At 40.4% G+C, this 26,632-nt stretch overlaps 1 protein-coding gene across 5 annotated transcripts in view; it reads right to left on the minus strand.

The window, feature by feature from the left end:
• The window catches only part of WASF3 (WAS protein family member 3), a 67,039-nt gene extending 48,054 nt beyond the window's left edge, over positions 1–18,985 (minus strand). For 2 of the 5 annotated variants that reach the window (XM_021378958.1, XM_021378935.1), the window contains exons 1-2: positions 18,885–18,985; positions 1,278–1,370 (exon numbers count right to left, since the gene is read on the minus strand). The gene's annotated coding sequence lies outside the window, so the exon portion shown is untranslated. Of the gene's footprint in view, positions 1–1,277; positions 1,371–7,246; positions 7,465–15,623; positions 15,665–18,884 lie in introns of those variants that run through there. The other 3 variants (XM_021378939.1, XM_021378947.1, XM_021378954.1) reach the window with 3 other exon arrangements.

The raw sequence follows: 26,632 nt of genomic DNA on the forward strand, positions 1-26,632 counted from the left end.
CCCCACCTCCACAGGGCACTCATATGAGAAACACTGCCCTGCCCCACCCTCCCAACACTGCTATATAATTAATGAAATTCATCTTTTTGCAAACTGAGCTGACTGAGCCAGTGTTTTTCGTTGGTTTACTACAGTTGGGCAGGAAAAAGAAACAGGCTTCTAGAGAACAGTAGGAGAATTTTGGACTACTCAGTCAGCAAAAAGCTGGCACGCTAAGGAATCAGTACCTTTCACAAACATTTAACAGCTGCATTTTATCACAACTATTGGGCTGTTTGTATTAGCAAAACACACTAGGAAATCCAGAGAAGTGAGAAAAGACAACGCACAATGACAACCTAAGTGATGATAAGAATGATTCAACTTAAAATGAAAACACCTTACTATACAAACAAAACAGGCTTTTTTCACAGACTTCGGAAGAAAGGGGTCTCTCCCACAAATAGCTAAATACTACTTTCAACCTACTCATCTTCTCAGAAGGAAGAACGCTAAACCTGCCCTCCAGATTCTCCTCCTGATCAAAAGGTTTCTCTGCTTCCCATTACAGATGTAGAAAAGCTGCAAACCCTTAAAAACCAGCACATCTTTACTTATACTAACAAAACTGCCTAAAATTTGACAGAAGTCCTTTTTAGCATCAACCAGCACAGCCCACATCTTGCATCATCACAACGAAGCAGGTGCTATTCAGTTTTTTCTTGCTCTCCCACAAACACAAAAGATGTTCTGCACCCAGAAATTTGGGGTGTATGAGCACATCCCAGCCAAGACAGACTGGAGAAAGAGGGCTTTTCCACAGAAAGCTAGTTTAATATCAATAAATAGAAATCTTTTTTTATCCATTGCACTTTTTGAGGCAAGCAGTCAAACATATAACCTCAGCAGATTTGGTTTAAATCTCTAAGACAGCACATCAGCAAAGTACAGATTATAGAGGGTAAAAGTAATTAATGGATGCAAATTTAAAATCCGGTATTTCCTGAGCATCCATGAATACAATAAATTTATTTCTGTTTTCTACACAACAAGATTAATGTTTAAATAATAACAGTCTCCTGGGCTATCAGTGTGTTTTGCCATTTGTTTCAGTGTCTAATACAGCCCGTCTTCAACATAAGAGAAATATAAGCCTCATTCCCAATTGTAATTCAAAAACTTCTGGACAGTTTCCAAGCTTCAGCATTGGTCTTCAGTTTAAGAAGTCTATCACAGCTTTAATAATTGAGTCATACATGACAAGGTGTGTTCAATAAGAGCTCCCTTGACCAACTCACCATTTAAAAAGGGGAACAGAGAATATCCTTTCTGTTTACTCGTTTGTGAAGATGGTTGTTCTGTAACTTGCTAGTACTCTCAGGTGGTTTTATCTGCAATCAGAAAGACAAAATCATCAGTAATTTTGACTTCTCAATATCAGAATGACACACTGTATATACACTAAAAACCGGGCTCTCTGATCAATTAAAATACTAAAAACATGTATGAGTTTCTAGAGAGACTATTAAGCTAAAGACTAAGATCATGCTAGAGATTAATTATATTTTTAAAGGCCAGAAAAATGCTTGGTTATTTCATAATTAAGGCCCCTGTTTTTAATAAGAAATAACTAGAGAGGAAGTAAGATTGACCCACTTAAAGACGGGGATGGGAAAATGGAAGATAATGGCTTATTGTAAAGCATAATAAAACACAGGTTTGAGTCCCACTGAGACACTTCACAGAAGATCAAATATTACTTAGATACATACTTGCTAAAACAAACCAACTAAAAATATAATGAGCAGCTCTTGCAAAAATAAAATACTGTCTCCATGAAAGTATTACAGATTTTAGCTCCAAGAGAATAGTTCACCGCTCTCCCTAAATTTCCTTTATTGTCCCTCAAAGTACCAGAGCTTTAACAGCATGCTGCTCTCCCTCTCAATTCCCATAAGCAGCAGTGCCGTGGACATCTATTGCAAACAACGCTCTCCCTCCAGTTAGTTTGCTACCAATATCTGCCAGTTGGCTAAGATCTTGACCCTCACTTAAGTGTTCAAATGATTTCAGAAGGAACTGTACTGAAGCCACTTACACATAATAAAATGCTCATGTGTATTAGTTCATTCGTACTCAGGGTCTTCCATCTTATCACCACGATACGTGCACTACATGGGCAAGAGGAGCCTTTGAAATGCAGCTCTGCACACCTGACTAAATTTATGTCACAAAGGACCCTATAAAAATCAGTGATTTGAATTGAATCATAGAATCATAAAGGTTGGAAAAGACTACTAAGATCACCTAGTCCAATCAGCACCATGCCCACTAAACTACACCCATGTTGAGAAGACAGTTTTTGCAGTTGTTCACAGGGAGCTTACCTTCCTTTCTAGCAACTCCTGTATCTGATCGAGGGAAACATAGAAACCTGGCAAACTCTCCTGCAATTGGAAAGTGAAGTCTGCTCCTTTTAGCAGAACTAGAAGGGAATAAGCACCCTATATGAGGCAACAGTCTCAGTTCAGTTATACTCATGGCTCGAGAAACAGCAGATCTGCTTTAGATCTAGCCTGAAAGAAATCCTACAAAACATAGGTCTTTACAGCATTAGCCTAGTACAAGGTGACTGGACCTTTATCAAGAACTTAAACCCTCTAGTACCACGCTATTAGGATGGCTGAGGACGTATTTACATCACATTAATCTTTGCAGAAGTACCTTATGAATTTCTAGTCACTTCTCCACACTAGCTACTCACTGCAGCCCACCACTTTCATCAGTTTCCTCAACACAATGGTCTGTAGGGCTGCACTATATAAATAGAAGAACTGAATCCACCCTCTGATGAATGAACTCATTGCTCAGGTCAGCAACATGTAGAACATACAGTGATGGGAAGAATGCCAAGAACTACCACATGGATTGTGACAATGAGAATCTTGCACATTTTTCATGGTCAAACAATATCAACTATCCTGGCATTTATTCCAGCAGACTGTATAAATCCTTGCACCATTAAATGAAACATCAAGACATGGCCAACATCAAGAGGTTTTGTGTCTTTTCAATTCACATTTTCCTAATTTATTTTTAACTAAAATATTAAACAAAAACCAATGACAAGGCAGAGAACACAGGAATGGAATACAAGGAGAAATTACGGACTTTCTCACTGTGTGTTCTATACTTAAGACAGATAACTATGATGAAAAATACATCGCGGATGCATGCAGTATGAGATATAGGAAAATACATATTCAATAATCACCCTTAACAGTCCAAATCTCCATCTCCTAGCACAACCAAATATACACACTTCCTTTGGAATGGATTCTCTTTTCCATAAGATCTCCAAGAAGAAACAAATCCCAACAGAAGTCATTTAAAGAAAAGAAATCCATACATTATCTAGTACATCAGTGACTTATCCACCAAGAACCACATTTGACTTAAAATGACTGATCAAATTAGAGACAGCACTCAACAGTTTCAATAAGATACAACCTTAGAAAGACAAAACGTGTAACACTGAGTTCTGGATAGAAATACATAAACAGCTGAATTGCATTTAAAATCAATGTTTTAAAACTTTTAAACAGAACTCTTAGTATGCAAGCAATTTAAAGAACAAGCTATATGGCATACAGAGGATTACCTCAGAAATCCACAGAGGAAAAGGATTTAATGCAAAACACAACTTTTATGCAGATTGAGGATTAAAAGTATTCGAACAGTAGGTCATCATCAAAATGGTGAAAAAAGGATTTTACGGTGAAGTCTGATTTGTAGGATGCGGGGGAGGGTTTTTAAAACATGGTTTCATACATGGACATCCAAAGCTTACTACTGCAGTTTGAATTAAAACAGCAGTTGTTATCTTGTTACACACACACAGAAGGAAGTGTTTAAAATTTTCAGTATTGATTTGCCTTTATAATTTCCTGTACTCAAAAGCATGCAACTAAAATCTTACAAACTACTGAAGCTCTACAGAAGTCATCTGGAAAACCCAAAGAGCTGCTAGGGTCTCTGAAGAGCAGAACCACATATCAACAAGTGGTTTGAATGAAATACTTCTACATGGGATGAGGGGCTTTTCTATAAAAGAGTAATGAAAACAATTACTGAGAACCAAGGGGCTTCATAGTTGCCCATCCTCAGCAGTTTTCATGAGATTGATAAAGACAACTACTAAGTTTCTTCTCTTTAGACTGGGTTTGAGCCAGATCTCAGTCTTCAACTCAGACATGACAGCTGCAACACAAAGGAAGACACAGCAGCTCATGTTTTCCAGGTGGTCCTTAACGTAAGATTTAGCTGCTGCTGTCCAAACTCTGAGCCTCCAAAGACATCTAGAGATGCAGACTTAGGACATACACTGTCCTTAGACTGTGTAGAGTGATCTGTCTTCTCCTCAGCTCCCTAAGGATAGCTTCCTACTCCCCGTGTTCCTGAGAATTGCTCTGATGGTCAGACTTCGCTAAATCATCTAGTGCATCCACTGCCATCAATTTCTTCCAAGTGAGTTTATGCTCTTGGAGTTTTTCCTTGAAGCACACGACAAAGTAAAAATATTCAACCTGTATCCAGTATCTCTCTTATTCATTGTCACTCACTGGATTATGGTAAAAATATTTACTGCTTGACCATATTAGACAGAAGATGTGTGTGGACCAGAAGCTAGCAAAACCTTAAACAAACATCTTGTGGAATTTAGCTGTGGTGAAATACTTGATTTTCTGAGATTTCATCATCTAGAAAAGATAGGCTGCTAAGACCATGAGCCAGACAGTAACAGCACTGGTCTGCCAGACATTCCTGGCAGGTAAGAAGCACGCTAGCACTGACCAGCCCCTAAATGTCACCTCTTTGGCACCTCAGCAGTCAGAGGCTTGCCCAGGCCAACACTCCTCTTGAACAGCGAGTACTGATTCTTCACTACAAACAAAGCCAAATCCAAAGATAACATCACGCTACAGATACAACCGCCTTCTAGGTCTCTTACCGCACCCGTACCAACCACAACGTAGGTATAGTTCTTTCACCCTGTCATCTTAGATCTAAACAGAAAAGACTCTCCAATCACTAACAAACATAGACAGGTGCTACACATGTTTAAGTACTCCAGCCAGAAAAAAAACCCATGGGATCACTGAATATATTCACCCACAGCTCGATGGGAGACAGATACAGGCCTTCAAATTAAATTCTTCACTAAAAAAAGCAGCGGATATGGTGACAACATAAGAAATACAAAGAACATTCAGATAGCCAACAGGCAGCACTGAAAGCAAATAAGGGAGCTGCCCACTGCCCCACCCAGAATTAAGACTTCATTTAGTTCAAATTACTCTTTAAGTAGTAGAGGGTTATGTGGTTTATAGCTGACTGATACAACATTACAGAAAAGTGGTAGAAGCATGACCTGCACACAAGGTCACAGCCCCACTGAAAAATGTTAAGTCAAAAATACCACACACACACATATGTACCCCTAAGAAGAAATACCTAATAACTAAGATCAATAAATGAAGTTTAGAAGGCTTCAGAATGCCAAAGGAAAAAGAAAAAAGTAAAATAAATCTGGTATTTCCCATGTTTTTTTTTTAAAAAAATGCATCAGATATACGAAGACGTGCAACAAGGAAGGAGACAGCAGTAAGATTATGTACTTATAGGTATACACCATTCAGCACAGTAATCCACTGTGTCTTGATCTAAAACTTACTGTCAAAATATACCACACAATATCAGTGAGTGATACGGTTCTCATAACTCCTTTTAAACTGTTGATTTAATCACATAGAAAAACCATTTAGTGATTGAAATAGGTATCTACACAAACTTTATACATGCATTTATCACAAAAGTTCATACTAAAAGATAAAAAAGCATGCTTTCTATAAAAAAACAACAACAATATTTGTCTCTCTTCAGAGAGACAAACAAAAAACCAACCATGGTCAGTGTTTTCTATTGGGGGGCATTTCTACTTAGGTGAAGCTGCTCTCAAAAGCAGAATCTTAAAAAAACAATTTCCATGAAGAAATTTTGATACAATGAAAAAAATCTAGATCTGATAACCAAGTCTAATATACTAAGTGCACATCTGTATTTCTTAGTATGTATGATATTTTATACGTATATTCCATATCTCCCTTATGAATCCATATTAATGCGACTGCAGGTACGCCATCATTTTGTCACTCAGTCTCTTGCCTATGATCCTTCTTCAGTCTTCCAACAACCATAAAAACACCCCTTTCAACTACATTTTCAATGACCCCATTGTGCCCCTCTACTGAAGAGTCTGAAAGTCACAAATAATGTACATTTTCACAAGTTAAACATAATTACAGAATTGCAGGTGTTAAAAGGAACCTCTGCAGATCATCTAATCTGACCCCGCTGCTAAAGCAGGTTCCCTAGAGTAGGTTACACAGGAAAGGGTTACACAGGAAAGCACCCAGGCAGACTTTGATTACCTCTGGTCAGCCAGTTCTCAATCCACCTCACTGTCCACTCATCTATCCCACATCTTATAAGCTCACCCATGGGGATATTATGGGGGACAGTGTCAAAAACCTTGCTGAAGTCAAGGTACTCAGCATACACTGCTCTCCCCTCATCTACCCAGCCAACCACAACACCACAGAAGCCTACTAGACTGATCAAGCATAATTTCCTCTTGGTGAATCCATGTTGGCTACTCTGACCAGATTCTCCTTGAACAAGGGTAAGCTTTCCTTTCCCCAGATTTTTTCTTATCTCCAAGGTCTGGTATTCCTGAGGGGCAGTTCTAGCAGTAGAGACTGAAGCAAAGAAAGAGTTCAGTAAGTCCACCTTCTCAAATGTCCTACATTACCAGGGCACTCACCTCATCCAGCAGCAAACCCACATTTTCCCTAGTCTTCCTTTTGCTATTGACCTACTCAAGAAAGCCTTTCTTGCCCTTGACCTCCCTTGTAAGACTTAACTGCAAGTAGAATTTAAGTACGCAAAATATTTTAACTTAAAAAAAAAAAAAACCTTAGAAGCCTTGAAAAAGTGAGAACTGTTTGCTGAAAGGCACAAGCCGTCAATAAATCCATATTAACTTTTTCATTCAAAGAGAAAAAACTACTCTTTACTACTAAGCAGAAAGGGAAAGAAAACAGGCCATGTGCCTAACATGACGCCATGCCTGCTGAGGAAGGTCCAAAATAAGGGTGTGGCTTATGCTTGAGAATGGAAGCAATCAGGTCTTTTGGTTATTACTGACCATTCTGTTGAAGAACGGGAAGGAGAAGGGAAGGACAGCAGGGAATCTGGCACAGGTTCAGATCCAAGTCTTCCCATCACCACACAGGAACACACAGTGCTTTGGGGCTCCAGCTCCACATCCCAGAGGACAGAGACTGAGCAGCACAGCTGTGACACAGAGCTTCCCCTTCTTGCCTCACAGCTGCTTGGGGTTGGCAGAGGAGCAGCATAGAAACAAGCTGTTACAGAAAAGGGAGGTCTGGTTAAAAGTTTGAGAACTGCTGGTGTTAAGTGCATTACATGTTTGCTCAGAAACAAAAGCATATGTATTATGGATTTAGGAAAGCCAGCAAGCAAAGGCACACCAGACTGAGAATTCGATGCTTGATCAAATCTTCACTCTTCCACCACAAGTGACTGAAGTGCCTATACAGCTCTACATAGGTTGAGTTTGTGACTAAAATTTGCTGCACTGGTACAAGTACCACAGTCACCTGAGTTGACCACATACAATCTCACAAATTACAAAATTCCTGGAAATTCGGCATCAAGCACAATGAATTAAAGCAGGCTGAGAAGGTATAGAATCTTTTCCTTAAAAGCTCTTTTACGAGGAACCACTTTAAAGTATCACCTGATCCCATAGGCTACAAAATTTTTCAAGAACACCAACAGTGCAGAGATGCCAAAAGGCTTTCTGTTTAGGAGTGGTGTATTACCAGCTTATCATGAAAATACTTTGTAGATCTGCATCAAAACTGCCACTTTAAAAGGTTATCTTGCAACTTTAAGTAGATAAGTTATTGTTAGGATAGCCAACAGCTCTATGTTTAAGTCCTTTAAAACAAAAACAGCTGGAACCAAATAAACAGTCATGGAGGGAGGGAATCTTCCCAATAAAGAGTCAGAATAACAATAACCAGTATCCATACAACAGTCCTTGCCCGGATGTGGTTCACTAAAAATTGAAGTTTAAGACTTTACAACTTGGATCACAGATATAATCTTGCTGCTACAGAAATAGTTATGTCCTCCCCTAAGCAGAAAAACAAGTATAAGAAGAAGCCCACCACCCACTAGCAGAGATCCACTACTGGTGATCTTGTACGAGATGCACCAAATTTCAAGTAAAAGAATGCAAAACTACACAAAAGACATTTTCAGATTTCATGCCCCTTCACAACTTTGCCGCCTCTTTCTGAGATGAGAACATTGATTTAATGGCTGGAAGTGATAATGCACTATCAGCCTCAAGCACAAAAAGCTCTAGAGCAATTTATTCATGCATTAGCAACAAAAGCTATTAAAAATAAATAGAGTGGGTGAAAACTATTACTAGACCAGATGACTGATACATGAAGTCTCCTTTTGACTACAAATAATCTCTTTGGCAGAGACAACGCCTTAATAAGGAAGTGGTCTTCACCTTCTTCTAAGCCTTTACATTATCAGTAACCATTCTTGGATAAAACTGCTATAAATCTTAATCTTACACAAAAGGGTTAACTAACACTCTTTGTTGGGTTTGGGTTGGTTTTTTTTTGGTGGGAGATAAATTCAGTTGAGGGGAAAGCAGAGGCAGATAAGGAACCTGCAACTACTTCATCCTTAAGGACCAGCTATTCAATAGGTCACACATTTTTCTATTCAAAAAGTCACCAAAAGTTGTTTCATGCCTCCAGAAAAATCATAACATGCAATTTTCCCACTCTGATCAAGGTAATTCTTTTCTTCTTTTAACAATCTTTAAGAATTGCATTTAAATCAGCAAGTCTTGCATGCTTAGAACACAGAAAATCGACACTATATTGTACACCTGAAGAAATGAGCAAAAAAGCAAGATTTTTAATGAAATACTAGGAATATCATGCAAATTAATCCACAATAACTTTAATTATTTCTACAAATCTTGTCTTTCCCACAGCGACATTTATGTTTTGTTCAAAGTTCATTTAGAAGACACAAAAACACACTTATAACAAAAGAGCATTGGTCCTTCAAGGTCTGTATTTCAATCAAGTTTTAGTTTCAAGGTTTCCCACATATATTTTAGTTTTAAAAATATCGGGAGTTTGAACATCTTAAAGAGAATATGATCACTTAAAATAACCATCAATTACAATGCCTGGTTTTCCTCCCCCATGTTCAACACCCATATTTCCAGCCCTCACTGTTAAATCTCCCTAGTGTTCCCCACTGACTGCTAAAGCATATTATTTTTCTCCACTCTTACCTTCTCCCTGTAATTTAATGAGCCTAAACTAACCTCTTTGGGCATCTGGAACTGCTATATATTGTATCTATTCACTTGTAACACAGCATAAAGTTATCATTGACCAACAAATCAAAACTTTTCACTGTGTAGACTGTCACCCCTTAGGTACGCAAAGCTTACTTCAATGTATTTTCCAACGCTTCATTAACAGCAATAGCTTTAACCAAAATTAATAAGAAGGGAGATGCTCAAACTATACATTCATAGCCAAAGGTTCTTAAGTTAACTTCACAGATACTTATAAATAAGTAAGCTGTCAAATTACATCTGAGCCTCAATATTTAATTTTGGCTTTGAGAAGTTACAAAAAGATGCCTTGTTTTTGGCTGTGCGCTTCTCTGGAGCCCAGTAAGCTGGCTGAGCAAAAGCCTTGCCAGGCTGTGGTTAACACTTTGCAGTTCAAGGCAAGCGGCGCTTGTTGCTTCAACCTCGGTAATCAACTGTAATGACACACCATTACATTTCAGCTTCCAAAAACCATTTAACATTTGGTTCTGCTGAAAACACTGTTTTACTACGTTTTGAAAATAAAATCACTTTTTCCTCATTTAAAGATCCATGATGATGCCAGACATATGCTTGTTTTCCAAACAACAACTGTTTAGAAGAGAGAATTCTCTTTCTGATGTCCCTGCCAAAAACAACATTCTGTGGTTTAAAGATATCTGATAGTAGGCAGTTTGCTCGGAAGAAGAAAGAAGGGTTTACATCTGGCAATGCATTTGAAGTCTTACATCTACTTTCCCCCATTTTAAGTTTCTTTTGGGATGACTGTAGCAGGGGAGGGAAGGGTTTGTTGTGCTGTGTTTTTGTTTTTTTTTAAATCTTCAAGCATTTCACTCTTCAAAAATACAAAAAGCATCTGTGGGTTGTGGGTTTTTACCAGAAATGGTACGAAGCAGAATTTTACCACAAAGCAGTTCTTTCTTAAGGGGAATACTAGGTTATGAAAGAAAGACTGAGAGGGAAGCAAAAGAAGAATTCAGAAGAAATCAGAAGAAACGCTTAGGAAAGAATCTGCAGCATGAGGAAGGGGAACAGAAAATCCAAATGAGGAAGTGCCACACAACAAAACGTGTTAGCAGATTCATCTTAAAATATAGGACAGAGAAGAAAAGATTGAAATGGGGGTTTTCAGCTGCTGCTGAAACGGGCAGAAGGACAAACCAAACCACGAGAACTTGCCCTCCAAAGGCGGTTATTTCACCACTGCTGAAGTCATTTCAGATTAAGAGACAGCGAAAGCAGTAGAAACACTAAATACTTCTTAAAGTCTTATTCCTGTGCATTTCAGAAAGGCACAATATTAAGGCAGTGTTTCAAGTCTCCAACTCTTTACTTGCTATATATGTAAAGCAACTGCTTCAGCAGAGATGAGCAAGATAGGTAGGATCTGCAGAACGGAGAGCTTCCTGGGAAACAAGGTGGCCGAGCCGAAGGAGACATCTCCTCCACGGAGAAAAAAATGAAGGTGCTGAACGCTGAAAGAAACTCTCGTGCCTGCTTCTTCCTGTAGAAAGAACAGTGGGCAAAGCATGATGCTTTCTGTATACCTGCAGATCTGCTTGTCCAGCACAGCCTGGTGAATGCCCTTCTACTACACAGATAACCTAGAACTAATGCTAAATCACTTGTACAACCGTACCAAGACAACCTGCTTAAAATCTATTTTAGGGTTAACTGCAGCCCCATTCCAGCTTTAAGCTGGCACATGGAGGCTGGAAGGAATTTCAAAATTCAAGCCGTGTGCAAACAAGCAGCAATACATGCGAGCATCTTGAAATCCAGCACAGAAGTAGAAATAATCAAATGCAGACTTTATTTGAAGTGATGTGCTATCTCCTCCATGTTTACATCTGTTTAAGCATTCAGAGCAGCAGTCAGCCTTTAGAAGAAAAACAGTGCTTTCTCAGGAAATAATTCTGCAATAAACCTATGCTGATAGAAGTTCCGGAGGATTCCAGCATTTGCTAGGAAGCTCAGCAGCAAGCTGCATCTGCTACAAGAAAACAAGACAGACAAATTTTCACTAAATTCCCATTCTAATTCAGAAGTTTAAACTCTTCATTTCTTCATTCCCAAGGAATGATATGCAGAAAAGCTTCTCAAAGTTTTTCCAAAGGCCATATAAAAGTTCTAAATAAAACAAGCTCCCACACCTTGTCTTGTAGCACAAGAGTCTCTAGAGTTGCCTGTTACTCTGATAGGAAAACATCACCTTCCTGGCACATGAACAGCTTTGTGCAACACTACAGAATAATGACCTTTTCCACCACAGGATTGCAAAGCAAAGATAAAAAAAAACAATTCCAATATTTGCTGGAATATAGTTATCATACTCAAATATTTTATGTCTGTCACCCATCACAAATACAAGTTCTCCAACTATTGCTTATTACTAAGAAAGTGATTGTCACTATGGAGATGTACAGGAACCATGGGATACAACAGCTAAAGAACTGAAGACTCAGGCTATGAGCAAACTACATATCCTAATGCTAATTAATTTTCCAAGTCACGGGAATACAGAAGAGAATCTGTACCTTTACCAGCCTTTATTTTTTTTAATGGTTGTTTTTTTTGTTTGTTTGTTCGTTTTTCCTTTTTAAATGAAGGGAGTTCTAGATACAAGGGCTATATACTGTTCACTTGCTTTACCAGGACTCTCTGTTCAGCTGCACAACAGTAACACAAAGGCACTCTCCTTACCTTACAGGACATCAGAAGTGCAAGACAAAAGACAGTTTAGCCTTTTTCAACCTTCAAATGAAGGCACTGCAACACAGTTCCAGGCTGCAAGAAAAAGCTACTGGAGAAGAATGAGTGAGCAACAGCTGCAGACAACAACTACAACCATATGTGTTAACTAGAAACACTCAAATAAGGGAACAAAACTCCTGCAGGCCATTACAACAACCAGGATCAGAATAAATTTCACCCCCAGATTCCAGTTGCTACAAAGAGCCCTTCTGCAGCAAGGGATGAGCAGGCAAATGGTTAACAAGTCCAGGGAAGACAGTCCCAATGGTTACAGTTTATCTCGTGTTCTCTACTATAAATATGGCAGAGTTCCAGCAATTCCCAACTTATGCTCATTGTCCTTCACACGCAGTCTTAATTAACATTAGGCCCTTTTTGCATTAGCAGCTAGACTTGCATAAAACACTTTTGATGAGATTATACAAGCTTCTCAGTCTTCACTGATGTGGTGCTTTGTTCAGCTTTAGTTTCCATGAATTCCCAACAATAAAAGGAAATATTTTCGTCCTTTTAGACTACAGACAGATTAAGTTTTGTTACATTAGCACGCATTTCTGCTTTGATGATCTAATCAGCCCAAGGATACGGACACACAAGCATCTACCAGCCATAGCATACAGAAAATAATTTGACTATCTATACCCTGCCTTTAAATAAACGAGACCTTCTCCTCATACACAGCACATAAAAGACAGTTGGAACTACAGTGTTTAAGGAAACCATATCATCTTCTGGCCAGCACATCCCGTACAGCCCGTGCCCTGAGAATCACTTTCTGGTGAGGTGCTATCATACCAGAACACTGAGCTTCACCACTGAGGTCAGGCAACAAGCAAGCAGGGTCTCTGGCCAAAGACAAGCACTCCACTGACACTGTTAATGTCAAGGAGACATTTCTAACATGTCGCAGCTCAGAAATGTCTGGCTTTGAAGCTCTCATACCAACACACACACTGCATGTGCTATCTTGTAAGCAGTCTGTGGAAATCCGGCCTCCAAAACACCACTACATCGTCCTTGTCACGTTGCATTTCCACTGCTGGTACGTTTATGCCATCAGTGACCTCTGCCTACATAATCTACCAGAACAATAGGATTGTTAGATAGGCTTCATAAACCAGGAAGTAAGCATGCTCATTTAATCCATAATATTACTGCACTATAATATCTATTTACCCAGCAACCTAAAGGACAAGATACCGAAGAAAAACATTGAAAAATATGAGCAGAAGTAACAAAGTTGAGCATCCTAAGAAAATCCAACATCACCCAATTCCCAACAAGCAGACAAAAGTGTTAGAGATTCGTGGTTCTGCAAACACGTTAACAGCAGGGCAGTACTGCGTTAGATAGAAAGAAACCCCAGAAGATGAGGGCTTCCACTTGGGCAAATCCAGCATGCACACTCCTAGAGGCACACTCATCCAAACAGAATACTTCAAGTGAAGATGGAGAAGCCTCTACACCTTGCTAGCATAGCCCCACTCCAACCAGCAGCTTCTTTCAGTAGTTAACTGCTCGGCAGCAACTATAGCGTACTAAGATGTGGCTTCATTTGCTCATAGACGAACACCTGAAATCATGACACCACCCCAGAAAGGCCAGATGAACGACCTTCAAGAAAATGTCAGTAAGAAAAAAAAAAAAAAGACAAAGAAAGGCCAAACGACAGTAAAGAGATGTCATCACTCTTCGCCTACCTGAAAACATCAAGTAACAAGCTCATGAACAACTTCAAATGTCTGAACAATTATAACCATTAGCAGCAGTTGCCACGAAGTTGGAGAAATTTATCTATTGACTGCATTTAGATCATGCACAAAATAGCATTTTCACCATTTACAGTTCGAACTTTCCTTCCCAGTTTCAAAGTTCTGTCAAGCAATGTAAGACAGAGGGCACAAAAAACACAATACATATAACATTCTAAACAAAGTGCATATTCTGACACCAAAAAAGCACCCCCAGAACATAGCCACACTAATTACAACTGCCAAACTATGCTTTTACAGCTGCACAGGAGGAGACGATTACTGCACAAGGCTCCAAGAAAACTTGTGACATTTGAACTTAATGGTGATAAATACATTTCATTAATGAGAATTTATCTGTGCATACTGCTGTGCAAATAAATAATTATGATAGAGTTTTACCACAAGAAATTATTTTATAGTTTCTGTGTTGGGCCAACTTCAGCAACAGGGATGCGCAATAAAACGTCACACCAAAGAAACAGTGAAACAGTTTGATTTATGGAACCAGAGAGAAAACAAATCAGGCCATAATTCCATGCACCACATTTGAAAATCATATTTTTATTCCGGTACAAGAAAAAAAAGAATTTAAGTCAACCTTAAATGCTGTTTCTGACAGATTCATTGGAAGTTAGGACTGCCTCAGATAGATTACCCCTATTTATATCAATTATAATGACCATAAAATATGAACTCTGGGCAGATTCAAATTACTATCGATATCTGTATGCACTCGATGTCACTTACCAGGACACTAAAGGTTGCATCACATTGTGAAGACTATTACAAAAAGTCTAACTATTTACAGAATGCAAGATTAATTCAGAAGCTAAAGCCAAAATATTTGCATGCTGACCACATCCAAGATGTTTATTTTAGCTATGTTACTATGTTCGCTAATTCTTAGTCAATTCTGTTACTCAGCACTCAAGTTTTCATGCCAGTTCTTTCCAGCACTTCCAACAAACTATAAAAAAAAAAAAAGCAACAAAACAACCACCTCTTGCCAAACAACTTGAAGTTATGAATGATTAAGAGAGAACCAATACATTTTAAATACAATCTGTCTGATAGTATGCAAATGCTTTTGTTGTTGTTGTTGTTGTTTTTGACTGACTTCTGTGTTTAAAACAAACACAAGCATTAATCAAGCTCAACCTGAGTAACTCAACTTTTCTGCTTTTAAAACACAAGACAATTAATGCAGAACAGCATCAATGAAATCAGTTTGGCATGAAGATATTCGACACTTAATAGAATGACACATTGTCCCCCAGTCTCAATCCCTACAAACACATAAGGCTATCAAACCCATAAGAGAACAAACAGGTCATGCCATGTGTGTAATCAGCAGGTAGGAAGGCACTCCAAAATCTTGAAAATGAGTAACCAGAATTCTGCTAAATAGAGAACTCTACTATAAATAAATAAATAAATAAGTAAAAATAGAGCAACTGTCCACAGACCCAGAAATCACCGTTAGTTTAATGGTCGGACATCTCAGTGGAAAACTGATTTGCCAAGTGTTTAAGAATCTCTGTAAATCCCTATCACAAATGCAACTGGACTTGTCTTCAAAAGCACAAACAAGCATAATACATGCTTACCATCCTAATAAGCCTTCACAGAAATTCTCCGGTAGTTTCACCTGACAAAAATAAAGAAGTTAAACAAGATAAGCTCTGATTTCACTGCTTTAAATGACCACAAAGACTTCCCTTTTCATCTTCAGCTGCTTCTATGCACACATTTCTTTATTCTTCCCAAACACTTTGTTTCTCCTTTTAGGGGAGGAAAAAGAAGTCAGCAGCTAAAAACATTTCAGTCGCTTGAGATCTGAGAGGAGAGAAAAACCACACCATTTTTCCAGTTACAGCCGCTCTAGCGCAACATTTCAGGGGCTTTTACAACAAGTTGGCTTCTGAACAGCTGGATGTAAATACCAGTAAGCGTGAAGGAAAGCACTCACAGGTTAATGCTGAACAAATAAACGTGGTCCTTTTTCCTGTTAATTCATCATTACCTCTAAATGCAGGTTAGGTTCTCAGGAGAAAATATGTGTGGTGTAGCAGTCCTGCTGCAAAGCCACGGTTCAAGATGCCTTTATGCAACTCTTAGCCATCAATTTTCATACGTTACAAAAATTCCGTACAAGTCTGACATAGAGGAAGAGAAATACCCTCTACCTCTTTCAATTTCTGCTCTTAAGAGAATAAGCAGTTACTTTTGAGCAGTCACTACACACGGCACCCCTTGGAAAGGAAGCTTCTGAACACGATGTGCAGCTGCATTTAACATGGGAAGACATCCGCTCCCAACCTGGCCCTTCTTTTTACCGAATGACTTTAGAATTAGAGAGCTAAGGCATGAGCCAGATGAAAACACTGTTCCCCATCCGTACTTAGTCAGCAAGTTCTCAGTAACAACCATAAGAAATCCAGAACTTAACTGGTGCCACCCATGAATGAGGTGAGATATCGATACAACTCTGTACGAAAGAGATCATGAAGTGCTGTGCTACACAATCTATTTCAAATTCAGTTACAAGACTGTGCTGCTAGCATACAGCAACTAAAGACAGGTCTGCAAGAACAGACTTCACTGGAACAATTTCTTTTTCACCCATTTCTCTCTATAAGCAGTCAAGAGTTCTGGAAGATGGCGCTGTGGGAGGGCTCAAAAGAAAGAAGATTTAACTGCATACATTTATCTCAGAATCACAGAACCTGTAAGACTGGAAAAGACATTTAAGATCATCTAGTCCAACTGTCAATCACCACATCAACTAAACTACGTCCTTAACAGCCACATCTACTTACTATATGGTAACCAGTTCTCTCCGGCAGACTTCACTACTCCATTCACTCTGCTTTCTACCAAGATTGAACTGCCCATGCGGGAAGTTCAGACAAAATGGGAATACTTGCACAGGCGTGAGAGCTAATCCACCATCCAGGTGACACCAATACAGCGACTTAAATGCTCATCTGCCGTTAGCTTTTCTGTAATTCTCTCCAGTATCTGCTGGAGATAATTTTTTTTTTTTTTTTAAACAAACACTGTTCTACTAATCACTGCATACAAGAAGCTTTGAGCAAACATTACTATCATCTGTCACATCCATGGCTTTTCTTTTGCTTTCCTCTGCAGAGGCATACTGCCTGCAGACACTCATTGTTTCATATAAATACATGGTATGTTTCTTCTCACTGAAGGATAAACCATGTACATCTGAGCTAATCTAGTCACCAAAGAACAACCAGTGTGTAAGAAGTTGGTATTAGCGCTCCTAAAATCATCATCGTTGTTTATTTGAGGTACGTTGTACAGATAGGGCATATACTAAAAAACAAAGCAGGTTTACACTACTATTAACTATAGAGAATAGTACGTGCTGAACCATATACATCAACCTTGAAGCCTTGTTAACTTACTCCTGCTACAAAAGTCTCTTTTCAAAACACAAGCAATTCTAATTCTGAAATAGTCATTTTTCATTACTTCCACAAACAGAAAGATTAGCAAAGACCGCATAACTTCCGTAACTATTGTGTATAATCAAGACTATTGTTTCAGCATCTGATTAAGAAGTGCTTTCTAATCTTCTTTACTTGAAGAAAATAGCTGTGGAAAAGGAGAAGAAAAAGGACTGACTTGATTATATCACGTACAACAAAACCTCTCCATTCACTGCCTAGTAACTACGTTCCCGTTTCCAGAAGCCACGCAAACACCAAAAAACAACACCGAAGTCACAGTAAGCAGCAAGAGGAGTTTGCTTTGCACAACACAACCCCAGAATGCTTCTGGAAATAAATCTCACTTCCACATTGCTCAGCAGGAATACAGTCTGGTCCCGGTGACAGGCTGAACAGCTGCAGATAAAGCATCCTTCTGGCAGGACCTACTTGAAAGCCACATTCACAGAGCAAGAACAACCTAGGGCCTCCAAATCAGCGTAGGCAGGTGACTGTCCTCGCATGTTGATCTGTTTTCTCCTTAAATGCAAAAGTAAGCTAGCGCTAACTGGGCTCAACACCTAACAAAGCTCATTTCCTCAGCTCAAATACGGGCTTTAATCCTTTGAATCCTCGAGTTTGCAAGCGCTGTAACTTGTCAATTCACCCTTAACAGGTTTGCAACTTGCGCATCAGTCTACGCAATAGTTCTGTCTCACACCGATCTCCGTGTCACACCGATCTCCGTGTCACACCGATCTCCGTGTCACACCGATCTCCGTGTCACACCGATCTCCGTGTCACACCGATCTCCGTGTCACACCGATCTCCGTGTCACACCGATCTCCGTGTCAGAAGCCGGATGTCTCTGCTCCCGAGATGCGGGCTGTGGAGCAGGGCAGCGCGCTGGAGAATAAGAGCCGTAGCGTTACTCCATTACTTCATTCCCTTCTCCAAGCAGCACCGTGCTACCAGGGGAAGCACTGTCTCAGGCCAAGTCAGAACAACACCGCTATCTCACGCAAACACAACGCTTTCTGATGCCCCGCGTAAAGCTTTAAAGACAAAATAAGAAGCCCGGCACGATAGCGAAGCACAGCCACCCCCTCCTCCCCTCAGACGTTAAGTGCCCCCAAGTTCCCGGCTGCGTCCCAGTCCGCCTCCTCTTTCCTGCCGGGAGGACTGGCCCCCCGCTCCCCGCCGCTGACAAAAGCGGCACAAAGACGCGCAGACAGACGCCGCGTTCCTATTCCCGCACGGAGCGCAAATCCGCACCGCCTGTGCGCGCGAACCGCGCTTTGCCCGGGAACCTCACAGCCGCATCCCACAGCCGGCGCCGGCCCCACCGCGCAGACCTCGGGCTACAGACCACCGCCAAGGGGGGAGGCGGCGGCGCGGCCCCTCACCCACCTGACACCGCGCTCCATCCCATCCCATCCCACGCCGCCGTCCGCCGCAGCCACCGCTGCCACCGCGCAAAGCCTTCCCGGGCTGAGCCTCCGCGCCCCGCCGCCCCGCCCCTCGGCCGAAAGCCCCGCCCCCTCGCCTCCCCCTTTGGCCCGTGCCAAGAGGGGCGGGACAAGGGCGACGAGTAACAGCCAATATCTCGCCGCGCCCCGCGTTGATTGGCGTGAAAGCATCCAATGGAAACGCCAGGAGGGAGGGCCGAGCTGTCAATCAGCGGCCCCTACCTGGGGCTCGCAAGAGGGTTGTCCGCGGGTTGCCGGCCTTCTGCTTCCCGCACGCGGCGGAGCGTGGCCCCGTGCCCCGCAGCCCGGCCTCGGGGTGCCGGCGGGCCGTTCCTCGGGAAGGCGATCTCGGCTTACCCGCAGCCCGTCTCTCGCCCCTTCCCTCCCTCTCGTTGGCGGCGGGCACCCCGCAGCCGTGCCGTCGCCCTCCGCCCGCCCTGCTGACCCACTTCCCAGCGAATCCCAAGTGCGGGCCCGTGCCCACCCGCGCTGAGGCCTGGGGCCTACGGCGGGGGCCGGGCCGTGCGAGCCGCAGCTGCGGCGCGGCCCAGACAATGTTCCCTCTCCGTCCTTTGTGGCGCTCCCTGGAGCGGGGGCTTTTGTTGGCCGCCGCAAAGCCTTCAGAAAAGAAAAAAAGCCCGATGTTACCATGTGAATGAGGTTTCAGGGGGCGTGGGGGACACGGCACAATCACCTCGCGGACTTCAGACGGCTCAGGGCGCGCCGAGGAATGACCCCGGCTGGAAGCGGGCTGACTGAAGCCGCCCCGAGTCAACCGTTCGGGGCATCGCAAAGTTTGCTGAACTCCACGCAGCAGCCGGGCTCGCAGGCAGCTCCTGACAGCGCGCAGCGCTCGGTGCTGCTGCCAGTTGGAGAAAAATGATCCCAAATCGCCGCTGTCAGCCGTGGTGAGAGGCAGCAGCTGAGAACCACTGATGTAATCACAGAAGGTTATACGGCAAAAGCATTAAGCCGTGCGGCTTTACTTATGCTTTGTAGTGCAGATGGTGACGGCGTTAAGATCGCTGGCAAAGCAAACAGAGAGGAGTCACCGAGTAACAAAACGCGAAAGAAGGGAGCGACGGTCTATTTCTTCAGCATAAGGGCTCACTAGGACACAATCATAAGGAGATAAAAGTCGCTGTGTTAAAAGGAGGGTGTTTCCCCTATGACATGCAGCAGGAAAGAGGAAACTCCTCAGAGACCGCAAAATAAAACTGATGTTAAATGACCTTGCGTTGTTAAAACACTGCTGCATTAATACTCATTCGGTGGCAGTTTTTTTCCATATTGAAAATGAGCTGTTGAAGTTGGAAAAATGCTAATTTCAAGCAGTCCTGTCTCTACCAGTTATTTTTTTCTGCTCCGTCAACACAAGCAAGTGTCCTGTGTGATGGAAGATATTAAAGAGTGTTTATTTTGCTCCACTTGCGTTCCAGTCCCTTGGATTTCTTCTCAGCTTTCATTTTTCTTCTCTCTATTCGTGACATTTCAGCACCCGTAGCTATTTTTAATAATATCTGAATCTTGTAAAAATGGAACTGAGGCAGAGCTTTATTACTGCAATTTTGCCCTTGCCTTGGAATTTGCAAATAAGGCAAATATATTTGCATTTAATCTGTACTAAGTTTTCATCATGAGGCAAAAAAAAGAAAAAGTGGTTAAATTATCTGCAAGGAATAATTCTGTCAGCCTTTGTCTAACCGTTAAAATTTTCAGGTAAAATCATGCTGCAGAAAATCCTTCTGAAGCCAATAGATTCAGGTTTGAACTGACGAACCAAGAGATGTCTGGGATTGATCTTTTTGCTATTAATTTCATTTGAAGGCAGAATCAGGCTTCAGAGAGTAATGAAAAGGCAGAGTTACTGGACACCAAAATCAAGACGGGTTAGCAGAAGTGACCATGAAATTTTCTTAGTAGTGCTCACAGTGACTTAGATTGGATTGGAAGGACTTCCTTTTCTTGTGTAGTTGGTTTCACTCCAAAAATGTGCAGCATAAGAAGAAGGAATCTTTTGAAAGTTTTATACTTATTGTTGCTTCCTGCTGAAGAGCGTATTTCGTGATTGAGAAATCTTTCTTTCAGGAAACACCAAGTTGCTGAGTAATGTTAAAATAAATAATGTTATGCAAATGATTTACAGCGCCACCAATAATCATTACAGCGTCTCTGATTATTAATGGATCATTGATAGGCCCCTGAAGAGTTTCTTGCTGAATCAGCTCTTGCAACAAAAATTGCTTTGCCTCCAGCCACAGTTCCACCCTATAGAAAGGGCCTCCAAGTTGTGAATGAGGTAACTGATTTAGGACAGCCGGAGGATATATGCGATGCACAACAGAAGATGCTTCATGAGTTACTACGTCTCTGTTAATGGAGTTTCTTTTTCATTAACGCAAAACTATTTAGCCTTGATAAGCCTGTGTAAATATTTCTTACACCATTAGTATACTCAATATTACATTCATTATTGATATCTTCATACTATTCATATTTCTCAGGAATATTTTCCTGGGACTATTAACTATTTTGTGGTTTTTTGTTTTTGTTTTTTTTTTTCTTATTTTAATATATCTAGATTTCTGGAGTACTGAAAAACTAACTAAGCCTGTGAAAGCAAGGTGCAAGTGGATCCTCAAAGGAAATATTCAATCTAAGTTCAAAGAGGCACTGTGTATAATCAATTTTGTGGGGGAAAAATGGAGGAAAACAAGAACAAAAGGAAGGCCAATAACTTTTCGAGACAGCTACTTTCATCAACCAAACAAAAGTTGTAATTCTGCCAATTAAAAGTAAGGCCCATTAACTGTAAGTCATAAGAATGATTTGCTATGCAAAACACTCGTTTTTCTTTGCTGGTTCTGACACTTTGGTACGGCAGTGGATTAGGATATCCTGTGAAGCAGGAGTGGACACAGTCTCTTAATGGTTTTATGGCATTGTCAGTTGAATAAGCTTCCTTTTAAAAAATAAGCACACAAAAGACTCAGTTCCAAGTTCTTTGGAGACTAAAAAGTGAAACACTAAAAGACGCAACTAGTAACAGACTGTTGATTTAGCTGCTGTACTATGCAAGATGCAGTTAGGACTAATGAGATGAAACTAAGAAACGAAAAGTGTAAATATCCAATATGAAAGAAGATAAAGGAAGGTAAGCTCACAAATCTCTAAGTAGGCATTTCAAAGTGTGCTGTAGAGAACACTTTTTCAACAGCTAAGGATGAACTAAATTCTGTTTTTCCTGTCTGGATTCACTATTGTTGAATGCTTTTTACAGACCTAGCAGTCTTTTCCTAAAGTTGTATTATGATCACCAATCATAATGGACATATAGCATCAAAGGGAAAAAAATCTCTTAGTGGGTAAAAATCAGCTCTTCCAGATAACAAATGAAAGCGTAAGGAATAGCAGCATGTTGCTTAGTGTCAGAGGATTTATGCAGCTGAGTTTTGGGAAGTCCCTAGCTGCTTTCTCACTCTATCGATCCCATAAAAAGACATGGATATTGAAAGACTTATGACAACTATGTTTGATTGCTCCCAGCCTGATGTCCAATAGATATTAGTAGCCTCACTCCATCTGATTTGTTTTTCTTGTAGTATCATGGGTAAGATTTACCAACACACGCTGCAATCGTCCATTTTCCACTTACTTTCGGCAAGAGTTTCTCATCTAACTCCCATGTGTGCCTTTGGAAATCTCTCTTCTAGTTCACAGAAGCCCACAAATGAGTCAGGGCATCAGTCAGTGTTATACTCTGCTAACATCTTTCTCCTTGACAAAATCAGAGGGACAGTTAGACACAACCAGAGCATAAAACATAAGCTATCTGACCATCGTGTGTCTTTGGTCTGTATTTGAACCTTTGTGAATTGCTTCCAATGAAGACATGTGACGCATGGATGATACAAGAAACTGACCCCTTCAAAAAAAGTCAAGTTTCTAAGTACTCTTTTGCTCCTTGTTTTCCATGCAACGTCTGTTGCAACTCTCTTGATGCATACAGAGAACTATCTCATCACAAGGTTTACATTTATCTTAATTTCTTTTTTTTCTCTTCCATGCTTAAGGCTTTGGAATTGATAGTGCTAATGAAATTCTCAGTCAAGGGAGTCAGAAACTACAGTATTGCCTTGTTTTGTGGGTCAGAACAAGAGCCATGGAAAGGGGCAGTTGGGAACTACACAGTTAGGTAGGAATACCTTGTTTTTTTCAGCAGAACTTCAGATCCAGACTCACCCTTGTTCAAGAACCTGGAACACAGCTACAAAAATGCAAATGCAGAAAATATGGACAATTAAATATAATACCAGTCTTTCAACCATGCAAGTATGCTTAACTCATCAGAAAAAAAAAAACCCACATTGTAGTAACACCTTCTTTACAGACCTCATTGGAATCAAATTCAAAACACAGACAGCCATTTATAAACCGTCTCTTAGATTACCTTCTTTTCATGACGGAGACCAAATGTGTGTGTAGGTTTGCACAAGAGCTAGCACAAAACACTACTGAACTTTTCCCCAGACCAGTGGGGACCTATGACATGTGCACTGTAATATGTATTGTTATATTCTGTTATATCGCAGGAGAGTGACACAGGGTTGCAGATAGCCCAGCTCCTTTTCTCGCAGTGCCTTCCTAAGGGGCATTTCCAGTTGGCATGCATTCTTCAGCTCCCCTTTCCCAGTGAACTTAATATCTGGGGTTCCAGAGTGAAAGAAGATGAGATATAAATAATTGAGTTATGGAGGTAACGATAGGGGAGCACCAGAAGAAAATTAAATGCATAGGTCTGAACAAGGTGAGATGGATTTTTATTGAGACAACATTTCAAAAATATGTATAAATTAACTACAAATATAAAAGTTCACACTGAAATTACACAGGGAGTTCGGTGATGCAGGCACAGAAAGTGGAGCAAAATGACATCTTGATTCACCCTCCTGTTACAAGACTAAAGTATTTAACCTAAAGAGCAGATTTCACAGTTTCCTCCTGCCTTCTTGCCTAGTGTTTATAGCCAGAAAGTTTTTAATAATGTCTGACATGATTTTTCCCTGATGTAATTTTAGCACATTCTTTTCTTGTTCTATTCACAATGGGCTTTGACAACAAATGATAACCTTTGATTATTTGAAGGCTTCTCATGTTTCTCCAGTCATTCATTCAATACATTAAACCCCTAGCTCTTTCAGCTCTGCCTCACAGAACATGTTTTCTAGTTTTCTGGTCATTTTCCTTTCTTTCTTTTGGATTGCCTCCACACTTACTGAAGTTCGCTGCACAGAACTGGACGTGCAGCACTCAATACCAATGCTGCATGTTTGCTTTTGCTGAAATAGTATGACATTGTTGATACATGTTCAACTTATGAGTCACTGTAACCTCAACGTATTTTTCAGCAAAACTTTTACCTCGTCAGCTGTTTCTCATCTTGTGTTAATGCACTCAATTTTTCCAGATTAAATGCAGACCTTGCATTTTCTTTTTTGAAGTTCATCCTATTTTTTGGACCAGCTGTCCCATTTATCGAGATCACTTTGATTGCCACCAGATTTGAGACATTTGTAAATATGGTAAGCATTCTTTATATTCCACCATCCAGGATGCTGAAGAAAATATTAAACATCATCAAACTCAGGACATATCCTTTGAGAAATTCAGCCGATAGTATTGTAAAAGTTTTGTAACTTTTGATAATTGTTCTGTGATTATTTCTTTCCAAACAATCTTCTCCAGCATCTTAAAAAAGATCATTCAGCAAGTTCTTCTCCACCTTGCTTATGTCACATAGCGATGTAAAATTACCAGCATTTTCTAAGCAAGTAAAACATTTCCTTAATAGTCATACTTGTGTTAATATTTATTAAATATTTCTTGTATCTAGAATACAGCACTTTTGTATAAGAGACACCAAATGAAGTTTCAGAATTGTCAGTGAGCGCTGGTCATCTTGGACACCAGCAGGCAAAAGCTGCACATGTATGATGGTAAGATTCTTAGATTTTGAGCAGTAATGTAATTCGTCTTTGAGTGTTTGCTTGCGTGACTGAGGGCCAGTGTCACTTTTACTCAAACTGGAATACCTCCTTCCATCTCTAATACTGCAAATTATCACTTCCCTAGGCTTTCCTAGCATTTCTCAGTAATGCATCTGGCAATGTTGCATTCCTTGAAAATATTAGCCTGAACGTGAGCAGTGAGTTAGTTGACATCAGGAGTATGATATTATTACTGCAGAGACTGGCCACTTAAATTTGTTGTGATAGACTGGAACATTAGCAGTCTTCAGGAAGTTTCAATAGTCACACTACTCCCCTCAAAGAGCTGTGTTGCTCTAAGTATATTTTTCCACCATAAGCCAAAGGTTTTGTCCCTTGGCAGCTCCAGACATTACAGACTGAACTCATCGTTTGAGCAGTCCTCTGGGAAAAGGTGTCTCGAATAGGGCAAGGCTGAATGAAGACCAAGATTAAAAGTGAAGCTTTTTGCTGCTTCAGAAGTAACAGTGATTGCATTTGAATTAAAAAGAAAAAAAAAAAAAGCCACTCAGTATTAATTTTGAAAAAAATAATCAGAGGGAAATTTAGATCTCTGTCGAAGTGTTAAAATAGTTGAAATGCTGTCAGTTTGAAAGAGGAGCTTTCCAAAAATAAATAGAGATGAGATGGGTACTTGAAAACCAACCGACTTTTTTACAAGGCAAAGCTTTATGCATAATTAATATGTCACTGGAGATTTTTTTTTTTTGGTAAATAAATATAAAATTAAACTGTTTAATTATCAAGACACTTTAAACAACTTATTAGTGCTTCTTCTTTTACAATAAACTTACCTAATGGTGTGGAATGTTACTGGAATTAGCTAAAGCTGAGATGCAGCAGATAGTCTAAAATGTAGAGCTTGAAAACAGGAAAGAAAGGCTTATTTTCCCAAGCAAACATGTTTTTAATCTTGAAAACAGCAATATTTCTTTTAATGAAGTTCAAAAGTGTCGCATTTCTTGGATTTGTTTTATTATGCTTATTTTGTAGCTGTCCTTAAACACATAGTTTCGGCATTTAAATTCTGTAGGCTTTATTTTGTTCTTTGGTTGGAACACTTTAGGTATGTTTTACATTAGAATGTGAGGAAAATAATTCTCTTCCTCAAAGCACAATGGCACATTTCATTATGCAGAGTTGAAAAGAAGACACCGTGTTAGGTGTCCATCTTGCATGTTGTATCTGAAGCCTCTCATTGCCAATTACACTTGTGCACCCACAGAGCACGGGGTGTGAGCCTCCTCAGTCATGCATTCAGTCCTGCCAATAGAAAAAATCTCTTGTCCTCTTAGGGCCTTTTGGCTGAGCAATGTGTAGATTCAGAAGTTCCACCTGTACCTCCTGGTTCAGTAAGCTCAATTGCTTGCAGGTCTAAACCTATATTAAAGGAACATGAGAAGGAGCATTTTCTGTGGTTCTTCACTCTGCCTGAAATGTGCATGTATGCTTACAGTCTTCAGAAGAGACATCTACAGTCTCTGTTCTCATACACAATTAATGTCAATTGCCCTAATACACAGGCAGATCTTATCTGTGTGCACACAAACTGTAATAGGCAAGAGCACTGCACTGCACTGTGAGTGCTCAGTTTGTCAAAGGGAACAGGAGTGCAAACTTCCAATAGTAATTAAGCCTTGCT

The sequence above is a fragment of the Numida meleagris genome, chromosome 1 (assembly GCF_002078875.1).
Source record: "Numida meleagris isolate 19003 breed g44 Domestic line chromosome 1, NumMel1.0, whole genome shotgun sequence".
Taxonomy (NCBI): Eukaryota; Metazoa; Chordata; class Aves; order Galliformes; family Numididae; genus Numida; species Numida meleagris.